The sequence below is a fragment of the Hyperolius riggenbachi genome, chromosome 11 (genome assembly GCF_040937935.1).
Source record: "Hyperolius riggenbachi isolate aHypRig1 chromosome 11, aHypRig1.pri, whole genome shotgun sequence".
Classification (NCBI taxonomy): domain Eukaryota; kingdom Metazoa; phylum Chordata; class Amphibia; order Anura; family Hyperoliidae; genus Hyperolius; species Hyperolius riggenbachi.
In genome coordinates this window covers 47,000,378-47,026,242 of record NC_090656.1, presented here as the reverse complement: position 1 = coordinate 47,026,242, position 25,865 = coordinate 47,000,378, and the positions used below count along the sequence as shown (strand labels likewise).

At 45.0% G+C, this 25,865-nt stretch overlaps 1 protein-coding gene and 1 long non-coding RNA gene across 5 annotated transcripts in view; one reads left to right on the top strand and one right to left on the bottom strand.

The window, feature by feature from the left end:
- Nucleotides 1-25,865, top strand: part of WWOX (WW domain containing oxidoreductase) — a 1,347,942-nt gene that overhangs the window by 722,408 nt on the left and 599,669 nt on the right. The gene's annotated exons all lie outside the window — the stretch shown is intronic.
- LOC137537643 (uncharacterized) overlaps nt 1-25,865 on the bottom strand; it is a 153,314-nt gene that overhangs the window by 99,418 nt on the left and 28,031 nt on the right. The gene's annotated exons all lie outside the window — the stretch shown is intronic.

Sequence of the window (25,865 nt, the reverse complement as noted above, 5' to 3'; positions counted from 1 at the left end):
TGCCCGTCGTGTTCCTGTGGGCAGGAAGATGGATCGGGGAACCTCGTTCATCAAGAGATGTCGTTGTGAGGTTCCCCAATCTATCGTCAGGTGAGTATTGAGCTTACAGTTCTCTAACGGCTGCTTGTCATAAAGTGATATGTCAAGCAGCAGTTTTTACACCAGACTGCATTAACCACTTGATGACCCACCCTTTACCCCCCCTTAAGGACCAGCGTGGTTATTAGTGATCTGTGCTGGGTGGGCTCTACAGCCCCCAGCACAGATCAGGGTGCAGGCAGAGAGATCAGATTGCCCCCCTTTTTTCCCCCCTATGGGGATGATGTACAGGGGGGGTCTGATCTCTGCTGCCTGCGTGTGGCTGGCGGGGGGGGCACCTCAAAGCCCCCCTCCGCGGCGAAATTCCCCCCTCCCTCTCCTACCTGTCCCCTACCCGGTGATCCGGGCTGCACAGGACGCTATCCGTCCTGTGCAGCCAGTGACAGGACGTCCCCTGTCACATGGCGGCGATCCCCGGCCGCTGATTGGCCGGGGATCGCCGATCTGCCTTACGGCGCTGCTGCGCCGTACAAATGTAAACAAAGCGGATTATTTCCGCTTGTGTTTACATTTAGCCTGCGAGCCGCCATCGGCGGCCCGCAGGCTTTCACGGAGCCCCCCGCCGTGATTTGACAGGAAGCAGCCGCTCGCGCGAGTGGCTGCTTCCTGATTAATCAGCCTGCAGCTGGCGACGCAGTACTGCGTCGCTGGTCCTGCAGCTGCCACTTTGCCGACGCACGGTATAAGCGTGCGGTCGGCAAGTGGTTAAACTGTTGATCTTGCTTGAAGCATGCTAAGATATTCATGGTTAATAGAACTGAAAAAAATGAAAACAAAGAAAATGGAACTGGAAATAACACATTTAAAAATGTGACCTCTTTTTAATATGGCATTTCATATTAAATTAAATAAAAAAACACCTCACAGTCAATCGAAAGTCAAAATCAAAAAGAGAGATCAAAATAGTCACAAATTTTCAAAAATCTTTATCATGGCGAGTGTTTCTTTGGCTCAGGTGCATTCTTCATGTTCCAGTTTAATACAGAAGAGAAGAAAAAAAGTCTGCTAATGTAAAGCTAGATGATGTGCATAATGCAGCCAAAATAGACACTCTGGGGTAAAGTCAGGATATGAAACCTACAGAAAAGTATTTGACGTAGAGAGAAGTAATTTCCCTGCTTCTCGGAATGGGGTTTGTGAAAAGCAATGTGAAGTGTTTAATGCTCATGTGTCTTTTATACTATTCAGTGTGTATTTTATCCTAAACTAAAGTTTAATCATACCTACCACCGGTACTAATTTTATGTTCCTGAAAAGAGAAGGGTTCTATAAATCTGGCTGGGAGGGGTCCAGGTAGGGTAAAAAGCTGACCGCACACAAGTAGTAATCCAGCCCTATAAAACTGAATTACAAGGTAGACCTTAAAGCATGCTGGTACATAAATGTGCATTTTATCAAAAAGGTGAGTGATTTTCCAGATTCTGCCTTTCCCACTGAATTCCACTACCAAATGATTTGGTGAGCTGCATCTATGTTCCCACCCCAGGCTGCTGTTTTTCAGTTAAGTAACGTAAGTCACATGGTGTTGAAAGTCAATAAGAGATCAGGGGAGGATCCTACCTCCTCTTGAAAATAGTGACTGTCGTTAATGGATGGTTGGTCAGCCCCCATATCCCTCTCACCTTAGCTTCCCTTTCAGGGGACATAACCTCTGGTGGGGAAGTGGTTAATGGTAGTTCTTCAAAGGTTTTTGTTGCTGCAAGTCTGAGCGTATTTGAGTGTGCTTGAAATGTCTTAAAAACTGTCAATTACAACTATGCATACACTGAATGCTTCCAGCCAAAGGTATCATGAGCCAAGGAGACGTGTGGCCAGGACCGCGCATGTGCAGTAGCCCCCTACTGGCTCACTCGCATACATTAAATAAGGGCGCCAGGAAAAAAGGGCGTGGGGGAACCAAAATTGTAAAATGTCTTCTATAACAATGTTTTTTTTTTTATTATTGTTCATCTTTATCTGAGTTAGAATAATAAATATTTTAAAATAATGGTTTTAAAAAGGGCACGGGGTGAAGACGAAATTGCAGTGAAAACAAATATTTACAGTCATAATGATGAGGATAGTAAATATTACCGATAGTTTTCTACAACTAAACCTAACTCTACTCTCACCAATGCTTAACCCTAACTCCAACCTTGTTCTTCCTAATCCTAAGCCCCCAGTGATGCATAACCCTAAGACCCCCCTGGTGGTGCATTACCCTATGACCCCCAGTGGTGTATAACCCTAAGACCCCCCTGGTGGTGCATTACCCTATGACCCCCAGTGTTGTATAACCCTAAGACCCCCCTGGTGGTGCATAACCCTATGACCCCCAGTGGTGCATAACCCTAAGACCTCTCTGTGGTGCCTAACCCTAAAAATTCCCTTCCTGACTCCTAACCCTAAGACTCTTCCCCCCCTTCCTTATGCCTAACCCTAGGTCCCCCCCTTCCTGATGCCTAACCCTAAAACCTAACACTAAAACCTCTTCCCTCTGCCGCAAATAACATAAAAAAAATTTCTAAAACAAAAAATATCAAAACAATAATTTATAAAATGATAATTTTCAAAACTAATATCAAAAACAATTTTCAAACCAATAATTCTCAAAACTAAAAATTTTGGTTGGACGGGCCCGACACCCACTATTTATTGGGCACCCATATTTGGCATCCAATAGCCTGTATTTAGCATTACCGCCTATGGGACACCCAAATGGTCCATTAGCCACAGGCAGCCCAAATTACCTGCTTCTGGCTCAGTGGACCAGTTTTCAGAAGGGAACTGCTGCTGAACAGAGCATAACGACTGCAAGGGACCTGAAGGACTACAGGAGGCTGGAAGCAGCTTCCACCTTTATTTCACTTTATGTACCCTTTTAAATTAAGAGGCCCAAAATCTAACTGGCAGTGGATCAGCTGGCGCAGCGCAGCCACTGTAAACCTGCCCCAAACGTTAATTGTGATTTGAGTGAATGTTTTGTTTGTGGGTATTTGTTAAAAAACATATCTGGGAAAAGGCCGTGCTCTTCCTGGCTGCCAGCGGATCCTGTACATAATCTTTGTACAAAATTCAAACAAGTGCGCACCCCTAATAGATTAACTGTTCATTTAAAAAGTCCATGAATACTTTAAAAATGCTAAAAGATAATTCAGTCACATCATAGTATTAGGGCCTCATGTCTGTTTTCCTTTACTCTATGCTCACGTTTATTCTTTTTTACTTATAAATGTAATTGAGTAGAAACGCTATAAAATGCTCAATAGAATAGAACAATTGTAATTTATATTCTCTGCGATACATGGAGGACTGTCTTAAAGGCAGCCGGGACTGTCAGCAGTAATTAAGGGAAAGGGAAGATAAATAAAGGTGCACATCTAATTGTATACACTAATGGCTAATCACAGAATACTTGATTTGGCCTCAATGTATCCCAAGCAACAAGCAGAGTTTCTTCTTCCATCAAACAGGAGACTGTGCCATTTACCTAGAAACAGAGGATATAGATTCACTGCCATGTGGCTGTATCATTTTCTTATTAAATTAATTAAATACATTTATTGTCGGTATATATATTTTTGTTTTCACACAGGAGGCTGAAGGTGTTTTTCCATCATGGTGTAATGCCAAAGCTTGTGAAGCGATGACACGCGGGGTTAGAAACACTGTCATTAAAGCGGGCCGGAGCTGGTTGTAAAGGTGGAAACAAACATACTACCTGATCCAGGGGGGCAGCCAGATCAGGTAGTGCTTCTTACCGCCACTGCTCCTGGCAGTCAGCTGGTTTTACTTTTGTCTAAAAAATAAAAATAAAGGCTGCAACCCCGGGGTCACGACGCCGCATCTCCTCACTGTGCTCCTGTTGCAGAGCACAGACAGGGCAGGAAGCGGGGAGGAGCAGTAAATGGGCGGGGAGAGGTAGGAAGAGGTGTTTTTGAGGCTTGCGAGGTCGTCCCTTTCCTACAAAGAAGGTCTCCTTTCTTTGGATCAGCTGCTGACCAGCTCCATGTTGTCATTTTTTTTGGGGGTGGGGGGGGGGGAGGGCAGCGTGGCGGCCAGGGGGGATAGAGTGCACAGCAGAATGGACACAGATTTTGCCTCAGGTACACTTTAAGCTACTTAAAGGTGCTTGCGGTCGGCAGCCAAGTGGCAAGCGCACAGTTCAACCTCCCATGTGAAAAAGGCCTTAAGTGTTCTAGCCTATTTTGGCCCCACATGCTTCATTTTGTGAAATTACCAAATTGATTCAGTGTCGGGTGAGAAGATGACAAAAGCTGAATATCAGTTGGAGGTATTGGATAAAGCTGGGCATCCGTGAATGTGGTTTATTGTCAAGGTATAGGAGTAGGTTAGTTTTATTGGCTAAGGTTAGGCTTTTGGACAGGAGTTTAGTGAGGAAAAAGATTACTGTTGCTGAGGACTGGAAAGTCTTTGGTTAGGCATCAGGAAGAAATTTAAATTTAGCAATGAAGGTTAGGCTTAGGCATCAATAAGAGGTTATTGTTTATACGTGGGGAGCGTAGGGTTAGGCTACAGGAAGAGTTTTGCATCAGGATGGGGCTAACATCAAATGAAGCTGAGGCATTTGGAAGCAAAGTTAGGGTTAAGCTTCTAGAAGAACCAAATACAGACAATCAGATGAGAATTGCAATGCAAACTCGAGACTTTGAACATGTGCTTCTCAGACTCTTTAACCAAACCTGTGCTCTCCAGGAGAAAAATAAAATTAGGTTCTTACCTAAGTAAATGTTTCAAACAACTGAGCAGTACAGGCGCTGCCAGGGCCGGCCCTAGACTATTTGCCGCCTGAGGCAAAAAAAATAAATTACGCCGCCACCCCCCCCCCCCCCAGTGGGGGGCGCACTCTGGGGGGCCGCCGAGCTGGAGGGGTAGCTGGCAGGACGGGGGTATTGGGCCTAGCGGCGGGGAGGGGGTCGTACCCCCCCTTCCTCGCCTGGGTCCCCCGTGCTCCGCTCCCCTCCAGCCTTAAATACAAGCAGCCGCTATGTGTAAGAGGCACGGGCGGGTAGGACTCACCTCTTCCTCGTTCCAAGCGTGCGCTCCACTGATGTCACTTCCTGCAACGCTGCAGGAAGTGACGTCAGTGGAGCGCACGCTTGGAACGAGTAAGAGGTGAGTCCTACCCGCCCGTGCCTCTTACACATAGCGGCAGCTTGTATTTAAGGCTGGAGGGAAGCGGAGCACGGGGGACCCAGGCGAGGGAGGGGGGGGGTCCGACCCCCCTCCCCGCCGCTAGGCCCAATACCCCCATCCTGCCAGCTACCCCTCCAGCTCAGCGGCCGGCTCCCCGCACCCACGGACGGGCGGGTGCCGCCCCTGGAATTTTGCCGCCTGAGGCAAAAGTTTCTCCCCGCCTCATGAGCGGGCCAGCCCTGGGCGCTGCCACCACCCAGGACCACCACTTGCATGCTTCACAAAAGGTGATAGAGTGGGCAGCCCTCCCCAGTACCCTCACCACCAGATGCTTGCATAGTATGGCTGCCCTCTTACACAATGGCAAGCCCTGGCCACAAACTAAAAGAGGATCCCGGCCAGCAACAGTGGGGTGTAGGAGAACATGAGAAGCCTCTGGAACATTGAGAAGGTTTCTTCTACCCAGGTAATTGCCTCACTGTTTTTTCGAGTGTCTCATGCCATGTGATAGATAAGGAGGCTGCATGGTGATTGGCTGGACAAAAGGAAAACCTAGAGAAATGCACCCTGTATGTATTTAGAGAGTTTAGCCTGTCTAATTCCCCCTCATCTGTGACCAATCACAACTGTAATTTTATCTCTCAACTATGTCAGCTGGCTGCCTTGGCAGAGCAGCTAATTTGTAAACACAGGATGTTAACCCTATGTCTTCTTTAACGAAAGCAGGAAGTAGACATACTGCAGATTTATTGCAGGATCTGTATCAGCTGTGACAAAGACATTTTTTTCTTTAATAGTTATGTTGTTGCGTTTCTTTTAGGCTGCCTAACTCACAGCACTGTAAAATCAATTGTGCTGTTCACAGTGCACACGTTGTGTTACATAGTAACACAGCACGTTTAAACAAAGTGCTGCATGCTGTACGTCATACTGGGCTAAGCCACGTTAGACTGTTTGCACATGCTCAGTAATGTTGGAGGAGGTCTCCCCTCCTCCTCTGCGGCCAGCCACATGGCTAATTAATATTCACTGCACTGAGGAGACTAGTGGTGGGACTGTAGTGTTGTCCGGATCATGAACGAATCGTTCATTTGATCCGGATCTTTTTTGTGAGTCGAATCGTCTGGATCATCACAATGAAAGATTCGGTTCACAGTGGATGTCTGTCTGGAGGAAACCGGAACATACAGAATGTACAGTGCAGGGAAAGTCCTGTCCTGCTAGTCATTTCACCCAGTCTGCTTCCCTAGTAAAATGATTAAAATGATTCGGCTTAAAGATCCGGATCTTTTCAATGATCTGATTCAAATGATCCGAATCCTTAAAAAGATCCGGACTTCCTATCACTAACCTGAGCGGCTGCTTTGAGAGCTGCATAACGCAGCTCAATCTGACGTCCAACTTCAACACCACCATACGTTACGTTAGGGGCACGTTATGCGACCATAACATCCCCTAAAACGCAACGTCTTGGTGAGAAAGTAGCCTTAGAGCAGAAAGGAAGTCCTGAGTTCAGGCCTGCTTGCAAAAACAACACCTTTGGTTATAGTGCAGAGGCTGATAAGTTTTTCTGTTGGCAAAAATCGTTTTTTAGATGTTACGTTTATACTAGTAAAAATATCATGCAAGAGATTATCCCATCTATAATGCATATGTAATTACAGATACTGTAAGTAAATACATCAAGCCTTCCTCCATTCTGTTTACATTCCTTCCCATAAAACTGCCTTCCTAAGACAGTGAGTGCTCATCTCCCCGAATAAATATTCAAACAATCTCTAATTCTTTTTCCGTTTTGTTACCATTAACAATTGATGGAATTAATGTTGTGGGATTTTAACTACATAACGGCGCAGCTAAATACTAATAATTGGTTTAGAATTATGCAGCCCTTTATATCAACAGAAATTTGAGCGGCTTGCAGAGTAATAAATTATTTACGTTTTTTCTGCCTGTTTTGCCATATTAGAGGATTTTCCCTGATGTAAACCACATAAGAGGAGAAAAATACATTAATGTAAATCTGAGCATAGATGGCCTCCCTCCTCCCCGAAAATCATGCTGAAAACGTCCCTGTAAAATGGAACACTGCTTCTCTTCCCCTTTAAGAGAATTTGCATGGGACTGTCACCAAGTCTAAAGACCCACACCCACTGAGTGATTTTCCTGAAAGATTTTGCGCTCCGAACCATTATTTTTCTTAGATATCTTGCAACATCGTTTAATGTAAACAGACGATTGCACACGATAATCGTTCCCTTTCAACAACTTCAAAAAAAAAGAAAAAATATCCATTACCAAGCAAATTGACATGACAACTATATGTCCAAAAAGTTGAGTGGTTAGCGATCTCTCCTTGCAACGCTGGGTCCACGGTTCAAATCCCGGCCAGGTCAAACATCTGCAAGGATTTTGTATGTTCTCCCGTGTCTGTGTGTGTTTCCTCTAGGCACTCCGGTTTTCTCCCACATCTCAAAAACATACAGATAATTTAATTGTCTTACCCCTAAAATTGGCCTTAGACTATGATACATATACTACACAATACACATCGACATAAGACCATGGTAGGGATAAGATTGTGAGGCCCTCTGAGGGACGGTTAAGTGACGACAATATATGCTCTGTACAGCGCTACGTAAGATGTCGGCGCTATATAAATATTAAATAATAGTGATATATAATGTAAATATGTTTAGGTGGATATACCCTTAAAAAGCAATCCACAAACAGACCCCGTTCAACATTAGACAATGATGGGTGTCCAAATGGTCTGAGAAGGGGAAAGTAAAGAAGAGTAAGGCCTCTTTCACACCAAGATGTTGCGTTTTAGGGGAAGATAAGGTCTCATAACGTGCCCCTAATGCAACGCCTGGCGGTGTTGAAGGAGGACGCCAGAGTGAGCCGCGTTATGCAGCTCTTGGTGTGCAGTACAGACTGCAGAGACCACGTGATCGGAGCACTCCGCATCATGTGGTCCCGCCAGCCAATAAGCGGCCGCTCCAGGAAGAAAACACTGCAGTGCAGTGAATATTAATTAGTCATGTGGCTGCCGACAATAGCGGACTCTCCTCTCCTGCACAAAAATATAAAAAAAACAAATTACTGAGCATGTGCAAACAGTCTAACGTGGCTAAAACCGCGTATAACGCACAGCATGCTGCACTTTCATTGAACGTGTGTGTAACGCAACGTGGGCACTGTGAACAACCCATTGCTTTTTCATTACTGTGAGTTGGGCTGCGTTACTGGCTGCTCTAACGTGCGCCTGTAATGTCCCACTGTGAAAGCAGCCTAAAAGGAAGCACAAACATAGACTGCCTTACCCACCAAGTGTAGCATCACGATCCACCACCTCACCGCGCGGTGAAGTGGTGGATCGTGGCGCTACTTTAAAAGGAAATAAATATCAGCCTCCATATCACTCTCAGTTCAGGCGTACTTTAATGATCTTACACCTAAATCCTCTGAGTATTTTTGACTAAGATGTAGATAATAGGATAACAGAGGCGCCAATAGGATAAAAAACACTAAAAGAACTTAAAAACCCATCTTGGTAATAGAGGAGGCAGTGGTGGACTCACCCCCTCCAAGCAGAACACACGACTGTGGATTTTCAGTCAAAACAATTTTATTGGATACTCCAAATAAAGTGCAACGCGTTTCACGGGATACAAACCCGCTTCATCAGGCAATAACAGATAGGAGTAAACAGCATCTGCCAGTATCATCAACACTGAGCGCCTCTGGGTCGTGTGTTCTGCTTGGAGGGGGTGAGTCCACCACTGCCTCCTCTATTACCAAGATGGGTTTTTAAGTTCTTTTAGTGTTTTTTATCCTATTGGCGCCTCTGTTATCCTATTATCTACATCAAGTCCACCCTTGGTGGAGGTCTGTACCCTTCCTTCTCCAACTACAGAGAGCGACTTTTTAATCCTGAGTGGGGTCAGGACAATCTCCCCACCTGCTTTGACAGTGGTTGCCTACTTGGTAACCCTGGTTTGTGAGTATTAAATTAATATTATTACTCTATCAATTATACCTTACCAGTACATACTACACTATATTGGGCTCTTGGTGTTCTCTCTTTTTCTCATATTTTTGACTAAGAAACATACAATTATTTTTTTTATATTTTTTTTTTATAGTTCATCTATTTACAGTATTTTTTTTTCTAGGCTATTTAAATGTACTGGTAGATATGAAACTACACCCAAATTAAAAAACGAATAAAACACACTCGCAGACACAAACCCTATGGCTTCTCATTAAATGACAATTACAAAGTGGTCTATGCATAATTCCTCGTGTCCCAGTCCCTGAGCTTGGGCCTTTTTTTTTCTATCAATACATCACATTGATTTCCTGTATGACTTTATCTGCCTAATACAGGGTAGGATTGAGCAGTTATTTGTCTGGTTTTCGCCATCCCTTATCAAACATTTATGATTTAGTGATTGCTGCAGCGGCTTCATGAAAGGTCTCTTTCATATTTATCTCTGTAGTAGCAGCGCGATCATTGTGACACCAACTGTAATAAATCTACGTCTGCAAAAAATCCATCACCATCCAGAAAGCAACAGTGTGTGAGCTGATGGAAGGAACTGAAGGGCCACAGAATCAAATTTATGAATTGTTTCATGTGCCGAGCTTCAGGAAGGAAAAAAACCTTGCAGTGCGCACCAAATGTAAGCGAGAAACCACCAGCAGACAGCCATTGGGCTTCATCAATCCAAACTAGTCGTCAGGGTCTTTTCTTGCAGGTTCTGTGAAGCAGGCAGGGCCAACTATAGCAGAATGTACAGCAGAGACTGTTGAGAAATGTTATAATGATGTAAATAAGTTGGTTACTGTGAAACTACATAACTTAGTTAACACAAAAAATAATAACTTTTATTTGAACTTCACACAAGTTGAGAAGAGGTGAGTTTGAATGAAGAAGGCTAATTGGGATTAGATCATAGCAAGGTTAGCAAAGCACATGACGGCAGTCTAAAAGGATGGTAAGGTTGTAAGGCAACAAGGGACACAGGTAAAAGACTATGACAATACTGAGCAAGAGGATCAGAATATGAGGTTTTTGCATACGTATGTGTACGCCGCCGGTGAGTTGGGCACAAGGTGAGCTGAATGACTGCTCACCCTGCTGATGCTCAAATTCCCGGCGGCATTGAATACTATTCCCTGTCCGAATCATCGCAACTCGGAGAGAGATGTAATTCAGACTAACCTTTCGCCCCTTAAGCACTATAGCATTACTGCTATAGCGGCTCCTAGTTTCTCAGCTGAGTGCTGTGCGCCAAAACCACCTGCCACAGCATTTTTCCAGCACGTGGGAACCAATACATATGAAAACTGTGAGGAAACACCTGCTGGAGGATCCTGGGATTACATATTAGCAGACTCCAAGGCACGGAGCCATTAACTGGTGAAATGATGTACTGCATATTTCTTGGCAGTAGTGTTGTATGTGGGAAGAAAAAATGAAATTTCTTTATTGAGCTGATTACTGATTGGTTGTTGTGAGAAGCTACCCACCCCTCTTTTCTCTTCTGCCTTGCGTGCCTTTTTTCATCCATTGTATACAAAAACTCATGACCACATGTGCATTAAATCACGTATGTTAACCACTTTACCCCCAGCGGTACGAATTTCTCCGCCCCTTTTTTCCCTCCTAAAAAACCAGGGACGGAGAAATCCGTACCTTCCGCGCTACCGCCGCTGTCCGCGCTCCCGCCGCTCGTGCGCGCGCACCCGCCGCTCGTGCACGCCGCCGCCCGCTCGCCCGGAGATCAATGAACGGGAAAATCCATTCCCGTTCGTTGATCTAGCCCCCGCAATGATCTGCTGCTTCTTTCAGAAACAGCGAGATCATTGTGCGTCTCCCAGCCTCCTACTGCTTCCTGTAAGCGTCCTTCCGGACGCTTACAGGTGGCATGTAAAAAAACACTCTGTGGCCATCTTGTGGCCAAATAGTAAACTACACCCTAAAAGCATTTTACATATACAAACATTACATTTACACAATAAATTAACTCATTACCTCCCACACTCCCCAATTTTTATTTTTTTTTTGTAATTAAAAAAAAAAAATACAATAAAAAAAAACATAAATAGTTACCTTAGGGACTGAACTTTTTAAATATTTATGTCAAGAGGGTATAACACTGTTACTTTATAAACTGCGGGCTTGTAATTAGGGATGGATGCAAAACTGAAAAAAATGCACCTTTATTTCCAAATAAAATATTGTCGCCAAACATTGTGATAGGGACATAATTTAAATGGTTTTATAACCGGGACAAATGGGTTAATACATTTCATGGGTTTTATTTACAGTAGCATGCTTTATTTAAAAACTATAATGGCCGAAAACTGAAAAATAATAATTTTTTCCCATATTTTTTTCTATTTCCCCATTAAAACACATTTAGAATAAAATATTTCTTGGCATAATGTCCCACCTAAAGAAAGCCTAATTGGTGGCAAAAAAAACAAGATATAGTTCATTTCATTGGGATAAGTAATAATAAAGTTATAGACGAATGAATGGAAGGAGCGCTGAAAGGTGAAAATTGCTCTGGTGGTCAGGGGGTAAAACCCCTCAGTGGTGAAGTGGTTAAAAGCAAATAACTTATTGATATTCCAGGGAATAGAAACCTGATGCACCGTTTAGTGAAGTATATCTGGCCAAGGAAAAATTGAATAGAGGATTCTTAGAAAACCAGGTTGCAACAACGGCAACCACAGTATAGTAACAATCGCCTAATCCTTCCAAAAGACCTGGAATGATGACCCTGGGGATGGTTCTGGTCGAGCTCCAAAACAATTAAACCTGACAAAGCTGTCACCTGACAAACTGGGATGAACAAAAAATGTTTAAAAGGTAAGATGAGCTTACCTCAAGAATGAGACTGTCAGTTCAACAAGCAAGTGGTTTATTAACACACAAAAACTGTAGACCTGTTTTGCAGACTTATCCCGCTTGTTCAGCTTAGTACACAATGTCGTACTCTGTGCTGTGTTTAGCATAATGTACATATACGTAGCTACTTGGTGCCAGGGCTATGAAGTAGGTATAAAAATCATCTGACTTATGAAACCACCGACTCCAACTCCAGGTACCCAAAAATTATTCCCGACTCCACAAACCTGCTTGCCGCTCTTACTCTAAGACATTTTGTACTGACCTGAAGGAGCTGGTTGGGCCCACAAAACCCTTTGTGAATTTTTGCATGTTCGTACACTGCTTGCTCATTCAACTGACACTCACTCTTGAAGTAGCTCAGCTTGCTTTTTAAAACTGTTTCTAATAGTTTGGTGCTTCCAAGTTTTTTAGATGTCCCCTGTAAAGCAGTTGTACATAAAAAAATACTACTTTCTACTAAGTTTAAAATGCTAGACTGCTTAAAGTATGCCTGTCATTAGAGTGTTATGGATAGTCCCTTATCGACCTCCTACTAAAAATGGCAAAAAGTTGCATTCAATATGCTTTCCTGTTAAGTCCCAAGTATTAACCAATCACTCAAGGCTTGTTGAATAGATCCCGTAAATGCCAGCAGTTTGGTTCGGTCACCACTATAGAGGGACTTATCAAGTGTGTGGGGTGATGCCTTCTCACTTTTTCCATGAAGATCTGAAAGGAACTCTGTGCCTGACGCACAGTAATGGGCTGTTCTTTCCATGCTTTGCTCAGCAATTAGAAAAAAGGAGCTCATTCTATAATTGCTGTAAGGGTTATAATTGCCCATTTTTGTTGCACTTATGTAGCATTAGCTCGCAGCCATTATATTTACATTGGTTTAATCATAAGCTTTGGTCGGCTGTTCAACAGCATTAACACTTAACATGAGATTAAACATAAAGCAAAAAGAATATTTTTACAATGATGATGGGCACTGCTCACTAGTGACCATGTATTCACCCAACATGTAGCATCTGTAGAGAAAACAGGTGCGGGTTGGATGGCACAATGTTATCCCCATCTCTTAGGCCTTTTCCATGGACAGCTAAGTTGCTTGTTTGATGAGTAGTTCAGCCTTTCAGCTGCTGGCCAAAAGCGGCTTTCAGCTGCAATTACATGCAGCCATATACGTTTGGTAACACTGTACATATCACATTTGACACATGACGTTACTGGGCAGTGAAAAACCATCTTATCTTACGTCTGAGCATGGCCGTGCTCAGATGCAACTACATGATGGGGCCTCCTTACCGCCTTTACCTGCTCGTGGAAAAGAGGCCTTATACTATTTTGGGTATAAGCGTGAGGAGTGTGAAAGTGTCTAGGTCTACTTATCCATTCTTGGTAACCACTTCTAATCTGGCCTTCAGCATAGAACCTATGATTCACATATACAAACCACCAAAACCAGTTTTCTAAGCACAGCCATTGTATGATAGAGGTAAAAAGCAGAGGAATAGTAGTTTGTTAATTATTACCACTGTCACTGACCTGGCAATAATCTGCCCTAAGATCTGCAATGACCCCTTTCACACTGGCAGGTTGTGTTACCCAGTTTTGTCGCAGGCTAACTCTGTGCTAATGAAAGTCTACGGGGCATTTCATACCTGTGTGGTCCGATACGCCGGAAGTCTCCAATTTCACACACAGGCAAAGTGGGAGCAGCAGCGCATTAGTGGCCAGCATGCATGGTGACGTCTGGCGAACAGGTCTATGGTGATGCAGATTTTTTTTAAATTGTTTGGCATTTGCATTGCGGCGATACACTTCCACGCAAATCTTATTTCGGCTACAGGAAGTGAGAGCTAGAGAACCTCACTTCCTGCTTGGCCTGCAGCCAGAATAGAGATTACCGCGCACTGCCACACAGGGCCGGCCTTAGGTTTCACAGCGCCCTGAGCGTAACCAGATTTTGGTGCCCCCCCCCACATTCATCCTCTTCGCGTGTGAGTGCACCACACACATACACTAATGGGGGGGGGGGATGGCGGGGGGATCTGCTGCCTAAATACACTAAAAGGGGATCTGCGACTGCAAGACTAGTAGCCTAAGCCTATATACACTAAAGGGGGGATCTGCCTACATATACAAGACCAGATCCCCCCCTTAGTGTATATGGGCTTAGGCTACTAGTCTTGCAGTCGCAGATCCCCTTATAGTGTATTTAAGCAGCAGATCCCCCCCCCCCCTTAGTGTAAGTGTCCAGCTACAGATCCCCCCCAGTATAGGTTAGCCAGATGAGTGCCCACAGTATAGGTAGCCAGTATACTTGTCCCAGCTATAGGTTAGATAGGTAGGTGCCCCCAGTACAGGTTAGATAGGTAGCTGCCCCCAGTGTATAGGTTAGATAGGTAGGTACCTGCAATATTGGTTAGATAGGTAGCTGCCCCAGTATAGATTAGATAGGTAACTGCCCCCAGTATAGATTAGATAGGTAGATGCCCCCAGTATAGATTAGATAGGTAGCTGCCCCCAGTATGGATTAGATAGGTAGCTGCCCCAGTATAGATTAGTTAGGTAGCTACCCCCAGTATAGGATAGATAGGTAGCTGCCCCCAGTATAGATTAGATAGGTAGGTGCCCCCAGTATAGGTTAGATAGGTAGGTGCCCCCAGTATAGGTTAGATAGGTAGCTGCCCCCAGTATAGATTAGATAGGTAGGTGCCCCCAGTATCGGTTAGATAGGTAGCTGCCCCCAGTATAGGTTAGATCGGTAGCTGCCCCAAGTATAGGTTAGATAGGTAGCTGCCCCCAGTATAGGTTAGATAGGTAGGTGCCCCCAGTATTGGCTAGATAGGTAGGTGCCCCCAGTGTAGATTAGATAGGTAGCTGCCCCCCAGTATAGGTTAGATAGGTAGGTTCCCCCAGTATTGGCTAGACAGGTAGGTGCCTCCAGTATAGATTAGATAGGTAGCTACCCCCAGTATAGGTTAGATAGGTAGGTGCCCCCAGTATTGGCTAGATAGGTAGGTGCCCCCAGTGTAGATTAGATAGGTAGCTGCCCCCCAGTATAGATTAGGTAGGTAGGTAGGTAGGTAGGTAACACCCCCCCCCCCCCCCATAGAGGAGGGGGGAGCCGCGGGGAGGGCAGCCCGACCTCTCCCTCCCTTCCTCTCCGGGCACCCTCCGTGCTCCCCCCCTCCGATCCGATGCAGACTGCTAAGGGAACAACTCACCTTCCTGGTTCCGATCGCCGGCTCCTCTCACTTGCTGCTGGTCGCCTCTTCTACATAGCCGCTGATGCACAATAAACTTCCTGTTAAGCAGGAAGTTTATTGTGCATCAGCGGCTATGTAGAAGAGGCGACCAGCAGCAAGTGAGAGGAGCCGGCGATCGGAACCAGGAAGGTGAGTTGTTCCCTTAGCAGTCTGCATCGGATCGGAGGGGGGGAGCACGGAGGGTGCCCGGAGAGGGAGGGAGGGAGAGGTCCGGCTGCCCTCCCCGCGGCTCCCCCCTCCATCACGGCGGCCACACGGGCATGTTTGCCCCATCACCCCCAGCAGCGCACCAGGGGGCGGAGCGAGACGGACCCAGCCGGGGCCCTGCAGTTATTAAAACACATGCGGCCAGGTCAGGTGGCACGAGCGCCCCCTGGAAGCCGGCGCCCTGAGCGATCGCACCGGTCGCTCAGGTCAAAGGCCGGCCCTGCTGCCACAGTAATCTCCAAAGGCTTTTTTGGCATTGCACTGCACTACATCTGCAGGTTAGCAGTGTGAAAGCGGCCTTAAGGGAAAACTGTAGTGAGAGGGATATGGAGGCTGCCATATTTACTTCCTTTGAAACCATACCAGTTACCTGGCAACTTTGCTGATCTATGTGACTGCAGAAGTGTCTAAATAACACCAGAAACAAGCATGCAGCTAATCTTGTCAGATCTGACAATAATGTCAGTAACACCTGATCTGCTGATCTGCCTTATGGTGGCAATACATGGTACACTTTTTTCATACAATCTTATCATTTCTATGTAATATAAGGGAACTGTCTAAATTATCCTTTCAGTATATTCACTTAATTTACCCTTATACTACATAGGAATGGTAAGATTGTGTGAAAAAATTGTAGCATGTATGGCCACCATAACCCTAACCTACAACGCCCTCCAAATCTCTCTCCCCAGTACATATCCTCACTAATCTCCAGATACAAACCCAATCGCAATCGCAGATCTGCAGATGATCTTCTGTTGTCCTCCTCTAGAATCACCTCCTCACATTCACGTTTACAAGATTTTGCACGCACTTCACCCCTCCTCTGGAATGCCCTCCCACAACACATCCGTCACTCGCCAACCTTTGTTACCTTTAACCTCCCTGGCGGTTTGTTAAAATCCGCCAGGGGGCAGCAAATACCTTTTTTTTTTTTTTTTTTTTCATGTAGCGAGACAATGTCTCGCTACATGATAGCCGCTGCTGAGCGGCATCCCCCCAGCCCCTCCAATCGCCGCCGGCGAACGGAGATCAAGAGATCCCGTTCAAAGAACGGGATCTCTTGGCGGGCTTCCCCCGTCGCCATGGCGACGGGGCGGGATGACGTCACCGACGTCATCGACGTCGTGACGTCAAAGGGGAATCCGATCCACCCCACGGCGCTGCCTGGCACTGATTGGCCAGGCAGCGCACGGGGTCTGGGGGGGGGGGGCGGCTGCGGCGACGGGTATAGCGGCGGATCGGCGGGCAGCGGCGGCGATCGGAGGTTACACGCAGCTAGCAAAGTGCTAGCTGCGTGTAACAAAAAAAAAATTATGCAAATCGGCCCAGCGGGGCCTGAGCAGTGCCTCCCGGCGGCATAGCCCGAGCTCAGCTCGGGCTTACCGCCAGGGAGGTTAAACGCTCTCTAAAAACACACTTGTTCCGACAAGCATATGCGCTACCTTAGGCCACTTCCCTTTGTCCTAAGACCAAATTGCACTCCTACTAGGTATCCTAAAACACACTGTCTCTATATATTTTGTCTCATACTACCCCTCCTCTTGTTTCCCCCCATTCCCTTTATATTGTAAGCTCGCAAGGGCAGGGCTCTCTCCACCTTTTGTGTCTTGGTAACCATTATACATTTTATTCATCATGTTATTTTTATCACGGACATTACCAATTCTATAATTTGTATTTTGTATCATTCTTTGTATTTTGTCACTAATTATGTATCTTGTATATTGGTGTACACCATTGTCTGTATTATGTACCCCATGTTTGTTTCTTACTTTGTACAGCGCCACGGAATATGCTGGCGCTTTATAAATCAATAATAATAATCTGCTGCATGCTTGTTCAGGAGCTATGGCTAAAAGTATTTGAGGCATAGAGTCAGCAGGGCAGCCAGGCAACTGGTATTACTTAAAGAGAACCTGTATCAAAAAAAGGTCCCCTGGTGGGTACTCACCTCGGGAGGGGGAAGCCTGAGGGTCCCAATGAGGCTTCCCCCTCCCCTGTAGCTGCAGGCAGTCCAGAGCTGGCTCCCCTGAAGTGTCCGGCAATCCTCCCTCAACAAGCCTGACAAGTGCTGATAAGCGCTGATTTATTTACCTTCCCTGGCTCCAGGAGGGGCGCTGTTGTGGCTCTCCACACGGAGATGGGCGGAAATAGCTGATCTCTGTTGGGTCCACTTTACTGAGCAGGCGCAGGAGACTGAGGCGCAGTAGAGCGGCCCGACAGCGATTCGCTATTTCCGCCTATCTCCGAGTGGAGAGCCGATACTGCGCCTGCGCTGGAGCCGGGAAGGTAAATATTTACATCCCCGCTGTTCGGGGAGCTTCTTGCTTCGTTGTCCTTTAAGGTTGTAAGCTTTAGTAGACCATTTAATAAAACATCCAGGCAAGGAGCACTGCGTAATATGTTGGCGCCTTATAAATACAATAAATAAATAAAGGAGTGTTGGGTCACCTCTTGTCTATAGTGTCTCTGGTGTTTGTCCCATTATAGTGTGTGGCCATTGTTACTGTATCTCACAAAGGTAGAGGCTTTTCAGCCGAGTTATTGATATACTCTTGCTTTAGGTTTTATTACCATTTAGTTACCGTTTAAGTCAAAGATTTTGACTTGAAAATATGTCTCTTTTTTCCTGAAAGTTTTAAAGTGTCTTTTGTTATGAATAGTCAACTAAAGAGTAACAAGAATTGACCGTGTCATGTATCACCTTGATAGCTCCTTCTCCCGGTCAATATAATGAAGTTGGAAAGGTTTTCTTAATGAAAGGACTGACGTTTTCTGTACAGCACTTGCATTCATCAGGCTCCATAGTGTTCATTACACCACAAAGGCCTGCCACTTTCTGTTGTTAAAATAATTTATTAACCAATACTGATGGGAATGTGAGATAGCCACAGTGGTGGGTGGGGGAGTTCACCCAGAAATGATGGGTCTAAATTATGGTGGACCTTATAGGACAGATTGCCTGACTAGGAGAATGGTTGGCTATATATGTTTTCATTTGAGGCATTACCACTTATTAGTTATGTATTTACTTAGTTTATCAAACTAGTATATAAGATATGCATTGAAACATATGCTTAAAGGAAAATGAAAATCCAATTTAAAAAAAATCCAGTTTAACTTACATGGGGCTTCTACTGGCCCTTGCAGCCACACTGTGCCCACACCATGACATACCGATCCTCCGGTCCCCTGCAGCGCCCAGTTTCGTTTTCGGCTACTCAGCTCACTGTGCCTACATGGTGGGAGCATCCTGTGCAGGACAGGGCCACACAGGCGCAGTGGCCATCTACTGGCTGAGTCGTTGAAAACAAAATTGTCAAAACTGGGGACCGAAGGATTGGTATGTCACGGCGTGAATACAGGGTGGCTGCAGGGGTCATGAGAATCCCCGGTAAGTTAATCTGGATTTTTTTTTTATCGGTTTCCTTTACAGACTACTTGCAGTAAAAAACAACAGAGATGTAAGTCTCTGTCTTAAAGAGAATCTGTATTGTTAAAATCGCACAAAAGTAAACATACCACTGCGTTAGGGGACATCTCCTATTACCCTCTGTCACAATTTCGCCGCTCCTCGCCGCATTAAAAGTGGTTAAAAACAGTTTTTAAAAGTTTGTTTATAAACAAACAAAATGGCCACCAAAACAGGAAGTAGGTTGATGTACAGTATGTCCACACATAGAAAATACATCCATACACAAGCAGGCTGTATACAGCCTTCCTTTTTAATCTCAAGAGATCATTTGTGTGTTTCTTTCCCCCTGCAGCTATCTTCCACTGAAGTGTCAGGCTGTTTCTTACTGCAGAGTGCAGACAGCTCTGCCCGTATGTAATTCATCAGTATGTGAAAGCCCAGCCAGCTCAGAGGAGGATTTATCCAGCTTGTAAAAGATAATAGAGCAGAGAGAAGCTGCACTAATCTAAATAACACACAGGCAGTGTGCAGAGAGGGGCCTGGAGGGGGGAGATGCATGACAGAACCACAACACTGAAGAACTTGGCAGCCTTCCAGAGACAGGCTGACAAGTCTGACAAGTGAGAGATAAGTTGATTTATTACAGAGACTGTGATAGTACAAAGTGCTGCAGTAAGCCAGAACACATTAGAATAGCTTTTGGAACTTGTAGGATGATAAAAAACAGGATACAATTTTTGTTACGGAGTCTCTTTAATGCTGCCAGGATCGGTGGATCCCGGGGTTAATTACTAACCTGCTGGCGTGTAATTAGTAATTATTTCCGAAGTCTTCTGAATCTCTGGCCACCCCCACCTGCATTGCCGAGGCCCGCCCCCAGCTCAGCAGCTACCAATTTGGCAACGCAGGTGGGGGTGGCCAGAGCTTCAGAAGATAAACCTCATCTATTCATCACAGAACATATTCGCTATATTGTTATTTTCTGAGACTTGGAGACGGAAATTGCTTCACACATATCTGTGACTTTATCCTAATTTTTTTTTTTTTTCATTATTATCAGTTCTTTGTGAAGGAAAAAAAAAAAGTAAGTGCAAGAGAAACATCGTGGAGCTTTCGCAGTGTAAAGTCGACGTATCTGCGCTTGTCATTTGTACCGATTATGACATGACAGCTTTTGAGTCTACAATGATAACAGCCATCTGACTTGATCTGCGTTCAATGGATTTTCACTAAAATAGAATCATTGCCTTGGTGATGGATAGAAAAGGTAGAGCAATACATCCTGATAAATGTTCCCTGTTCCCCAGTTCTCTCTCTTTCTCTCTCTCTCGCTTGCATGCTGCCCTTGTGCGATCTATAAGTCAGCCAAGCAGGGCCCGGTACACTACTGGTAACGTGTCACAACTTTAAAAATGGAAGTAGCTATTGAGGCCTGTCCGTGGTATGGGGGGAATAGCTGCGGCGAGTCATGGATCATGCTTAAAGCGAGTGCCTAGTCTCAAGGTCGTAGGCAGATCAGTCCAAACACACGTTCATATCTCATGCCCTGCCCGCCTGGAAATGATCACCGAGTGCGCGGTAACCGCGAAGGCTTAATAAGAACGGTTGATGGAATGGCCATCAGGTTTAAGAAATAGAGTGTCAGGAAAGCTTATAACCTAACTTATCTACTTAATGTGTTTGTTTTTGTTTTGATAAGCATCTTACCTTTGTCAAATCTATTAGCCTTCTTGTTGTGCGATAACACAAGACTACTACTTTGGCATGTTAATCTTGTCCTGTTTACTTAGGGCCCGTTTCCACTAGAGCGAATCTGCATGCAGATTCACATAGACAATACAAGTGGATGGGACTATTTCCACTTGTCAGGATTTCTGAGCGTTTTTCTATGCAGAAAAAATCTGCACACCAGAGCCATCAGAATTTGCATACTGCATACCGCTATGCGAATTCGCATGGAATCATTGGAAAAGCACATGGTTAAATTCGCATACACCGTCATCCATGCGAATTAGCATGAAAATTCGCATACAACCGCATGCGAAACTCGCATCCGCATGCAAATTTTTACCGCGGCGATTCCCACCGCACAAGTGGAAACGGGCCCTTAGGCATGCCCAAGCATTGCTTCCACATACAATGCACAGTAGTAGTCCACAGCATTCAATTGTATTCTGTAATGTTTCTGCCTAATATAGACAGTAGATGAAATCTGATTGGTCACTGTGCACTGTGCATGTTATTGCTTGTCTGGGTATTGCACTGTAGCTCCATGAACCTGGCTGAAATGTGATATTGCTGCGTTCTGTACAGACACCTGACAGTGCCTAGAACTGAAAAATGCCATTGAGCTTAAAGCGGAATGAAACCCAGCAATTCTTCTTTGCTCTAGAACATTATTTACAGCATATTATATACTAAAGCATTTTTTTTTACTAGAACAGAATTCAAAGTGTTAAACACAGTACAGTAAAAAAACTCAATGCCTGGAAAGCTGGACACATCCGAACTGGAGATAATGTTATCTTGTGTTTAATTGGATCAAGTGAGGAATGTAAACAAACACTTCTCAGACACAGACTCTCCTGAACACAGACAGATACTCAGAAGGCATTTCTGCTTCTATTTCAAGATGAAACAATACAGTTATGAATAAAATGCAAAGGCAGCTATCAGAGCAAAAAAGTGTACTTTGGAAACTTGTAATTTCTAAATGAATAATAATACTTATGCACAAAAGCAAATATGATAACCGTATGGCATATAAAAAGTAGGAAAACAAGTTTGTATTGAATATTATGTCAGGGTTTTATACCACTTTAATCTGAGAGTGGCCTCTGACAGATCAGCAGATGTGTATTGCAAAGTAATGGCTGGTAAAAGTCTCTTTAGGTCCAGCTTATTTAGAAGATATGGAAGGTGAGGTGACGTTAGGATCCTAACATGGAATTTAGAACAACAGTTTTCAGACAGTCATCCCAGGATCCAGTGCACACAATTGCATTTTGTCACAGTCCGTTAGGGCAGGGAACCACTAGGAATCACTGCAGTAAATCAGTAAAATGTACTTCACTTCTTATTTGCAATTTATTTATTTTCTTCAGTGTAAAAAAATTGTTCATTATGCTTACCGGGTGTCCCGATGTCTTGCTTCCGGCCCGTAGCAGAAGAGGTCATAGGTGCTTCTCTAGCTCCAATCAGGCAAGCGCCTGTGATCTCTTCAGCTAGGGGCGGGGTTACAGATGGAAGCTGGACATTGGACACGCGGTGAACATATTAAACTTTATTTAAATAAAAAAGATAATCGGTCCCCAAATCGCTGCACAATCACTTTTGAAAAGTAATTTTGCAGCGCTTGTATCCTTTGCATTGGGATGCAAACACTGCATGTGCTGAGATTGTGATTAGCCCTAATCACAATCACCCTAGTGGGTTCCCCACTATTGTCATTCATTAGAAAAGTGTTTTTTATTTGAATCGTCTTTGATCCAGAAACGCTCTAGTGGATCCCAGCCTGATGATTTCAGTTTCCCCACACTGGAAGCTGTACAGGCCTTATTCTATGACCGTAGTCACACTAGATCAGGCATGGGCAAACTTGGCCCTCCAGCTGTTAAGGAACTACAAATCCCACAATGCATTTGCCTTTATGAGTCATGACTGTGGCTGTCGGACTCCTGCAATGCATTGTGGGACTTGTAGATCCTCAACAGCTCGAGGGCCAAGTTTGCCCATGTCTTTTGTTTGCTTATCCCTCTCTCTATTTTTTTCTTTCTCCTCCCTTAGAATTATTTCATGATTTTACTCCGCATAAAGCTTTCCTAACTGACTGGTAAATCATGTTTATCTCCAGCATGTCTTCTGCATGCAGCCATTCAAGATCCTGAACCTACAATCGCTTTCCCTAAAGCAGCGATAACCCAACGCAGCAGGAGATTTATTACCATTTTATGCAAATCTACAGTTACCGGTCTCCACTTCCTTAATTATCCATGTTAGTTCAACGCCAGCCTGTCTTTGATGTCCCTATCCTGTTTTTAAATAGCGCACGATGCGGATCGGATCCTCCCAGAGAGCATTGCTCTATACGGGGAACTTGCCAGGAGCAGCTATTTTAAAGACTGTTGGGAAATGTTTAATTGGTTAATCCCATCTGAGTCAGGCGGACGTCTTTACCCCGGCACAGAAAATCAGAGGCGTTCAGAGGACCAGCCAGAAGACGTTTGCTTAAACCTGTAAGGCTTCCCTTATAATGCAGCCCTCTAGAATTCTGTGTATCTTGGCAGCTCCCACTGGAGATTAATTCAAAGGAAATCCCTCCAAGTTTAATGAAATCTGTGAAAGTGATGAAATATTTGAAGTAATATTCTGGATGGCAATCTGAAAAACTTGAGTTCTGGGCTGGGGATATTTGCGTAGATGGTACCTTTCATATTCTCCTAAACTTTTTAGACAAGGTTTTTTTTTTCCCCTTCAGGGCTCTGCATAACAAATCTCAGGGGTGCAGCTAAGGTTTTGTTGCCTAAAGCAGTCTCTAATATTCAGTGCTCTCCCCAGGCTCTTTTACTCTTTTAGCTGGGTGCTCCACCCGGCTAGTTTTAGTGAGCACCCGGCTGTCATTGGCTCACCGTCTACTATGCTGTAAGCAGAGTTGTGCAGAAAAGTGCCAGCCCTGCATTCTCTCAACTCTCCCCACCCGGCTACTTTTTCATGCCACCCAGCTGGAAAACATTTTTAAGGGGAACACTGAGCCCCTTCCCTTGAAGGAAGCCAAGCATAGGTGCCCCCCAAAGGTAGTCAGACAGAAGTGCCCTAGTATAGGTGGCCAGGCATACGCCGCGCCTTGAAACTTACATGCCCCTGATCCAAAGCTGTTCTCTCCGGTTGCCGGCTACGCATCCTACCACCATGGTTACTACCGGGGTGCATCTCTAACGGCATAAGAGGCGCGCATCAGGGTAACATCGGTGACAGGACACAAACCCTGTGACAGGAGAGAGTGGCAAGAGTCCGTGCTGGATCGAGGCTTGTGAATTTCTAGAAGGGGCCACACCTGGGAGCACAGGGGCAGGCAGGACAGTGAAGCCCTCATCTGAAGTGAGGCCAAAAGCAGGGGCATACCTCGCTTGTATGCTGCCGGTGTCCCTGACAAATCTATGACTGAGTTTATTTGTCTGGTCTCTTGTGGAAACACTAAACTGGTGGTAAAAGGCTGGATCTATGGAAGAACAGCATGGCATTCACACTACCCCATCTCAACCACCAGGATCCGCTAGTCTTTTTTATGTTTTGTCCCGCTGGTCACCTGGCATTTTCTCAGCTTTTTGAACCATGCTGTAGCTGTTGGAGTGAAGACATCTTCCAGGTTGCTGGAAAACTGTCCAACAAATTCAGCAGCTTAAAAAGGTGTGCTTGATGAGAGCTCACAGTCCCTGAGAGACTGGCTGACACTTTCTTTTTTTTATACTACGAGTTGGTAATCCTAATGCTAAAAAAACACAGATAATCCCACCCATATGTATGCTTCTCATCAGCCTCATAAAGCATATTGGCACTATTTTTTCCAGTTGCAAAGCTGTGGTTTCTCTACAGGGAAACTGGCAAGAAAATCAGCATCTAGCCTCAGATATGAATGAGGGCAAAGGTCCTGGCTATACTACCATCCCGGGATGCAAAAGTACAAGCATTAGCATTTTATTTCTTGCCTTATTGAGATATATTTGCACTCGGGTTTCTGGTTTTGCCCCATTTGGTAACATTCAAGCAAGTGTTTTCGAAAAATAAATTATTGCACGTTTTTCAGTAGCACAATCACATTACATATGCGATGGGCACTGTAGACTGTGACAGTCCACTTAACGTTGTGAGATAAAAAGTATGTGTTTTTGGCTAAATGAGAAAATGCTAAAGAAGAACACAGTGGGAAAGAATTCTACCTCCTTCATGCAAAGTTTTCCCAACGTTGTGTAGCATGCATGCTGGTATCCTTCAGATGGTGGAGCACCATGCTGTCCAGCTCAGTCATTCTGACAATGCCAGTGGGCATGCGGGACAAAAGGTTAAAAGGGCTTGGGAAGGAGAAGAGATCTATGCATATGGGTTGTTTTTTTTTTTTTATAGTAAAATCATGGTGCATAAAGCAATATTCTGAGATGCCTTATCTGAGTAAAGCAGGTACCGTATTTTTCAGAAAATTAGACGCACTTTTACTCCTCCTAAAATGGGGGGGGGGGGGGGGTCAGTGGGTAACAATCCAAAGGTAACAATCTGGCATTAGTAAAATTAAGTTTTAACCTTCTCTGTGTGTGGTCCTCCATGGCCCGCTGTTGGTCTGGTCTGTATCTCTGTATCCTCTGCGGGCCCGATTTTAACCTGCTCTGTTTGTGGTCTTCTGTTGTCTGTCTCCTCTGCAGGCATATTATGCGGCGGTACTGGGTGCATTTAGTTGCTGGCTATCGGTGGTGGGCTTTATGTTATGCTCCGAGCTGGTAATGGGCTCCGCTATGCTCCGAGCTGGTGATGGGTTCAGGGTTATGCGATAGTTGCCGGGCATCATGCAGCGATCACGTGGTGGTCTGTGGGGCACCGATCAGTGTGGGAATGCCTGCCAGGCTGTGTAGTAGGTTGTGGGCTCCAAGCGTGCTGTGGGCAGCGATCGGTGCAGGGCTGCTCCTAACAGGCTACGAGACGGGTTCAAGCAGGGCCGCATGCAGAGGTTCCATGCACACCACGCCCTGCTCTGCCACCCATTGGTTTTAAAGAGACTCTTTAACAAAATGTTCAGCCTTATTTCTTCTATCCTATAAGTTCCTATGCCTGT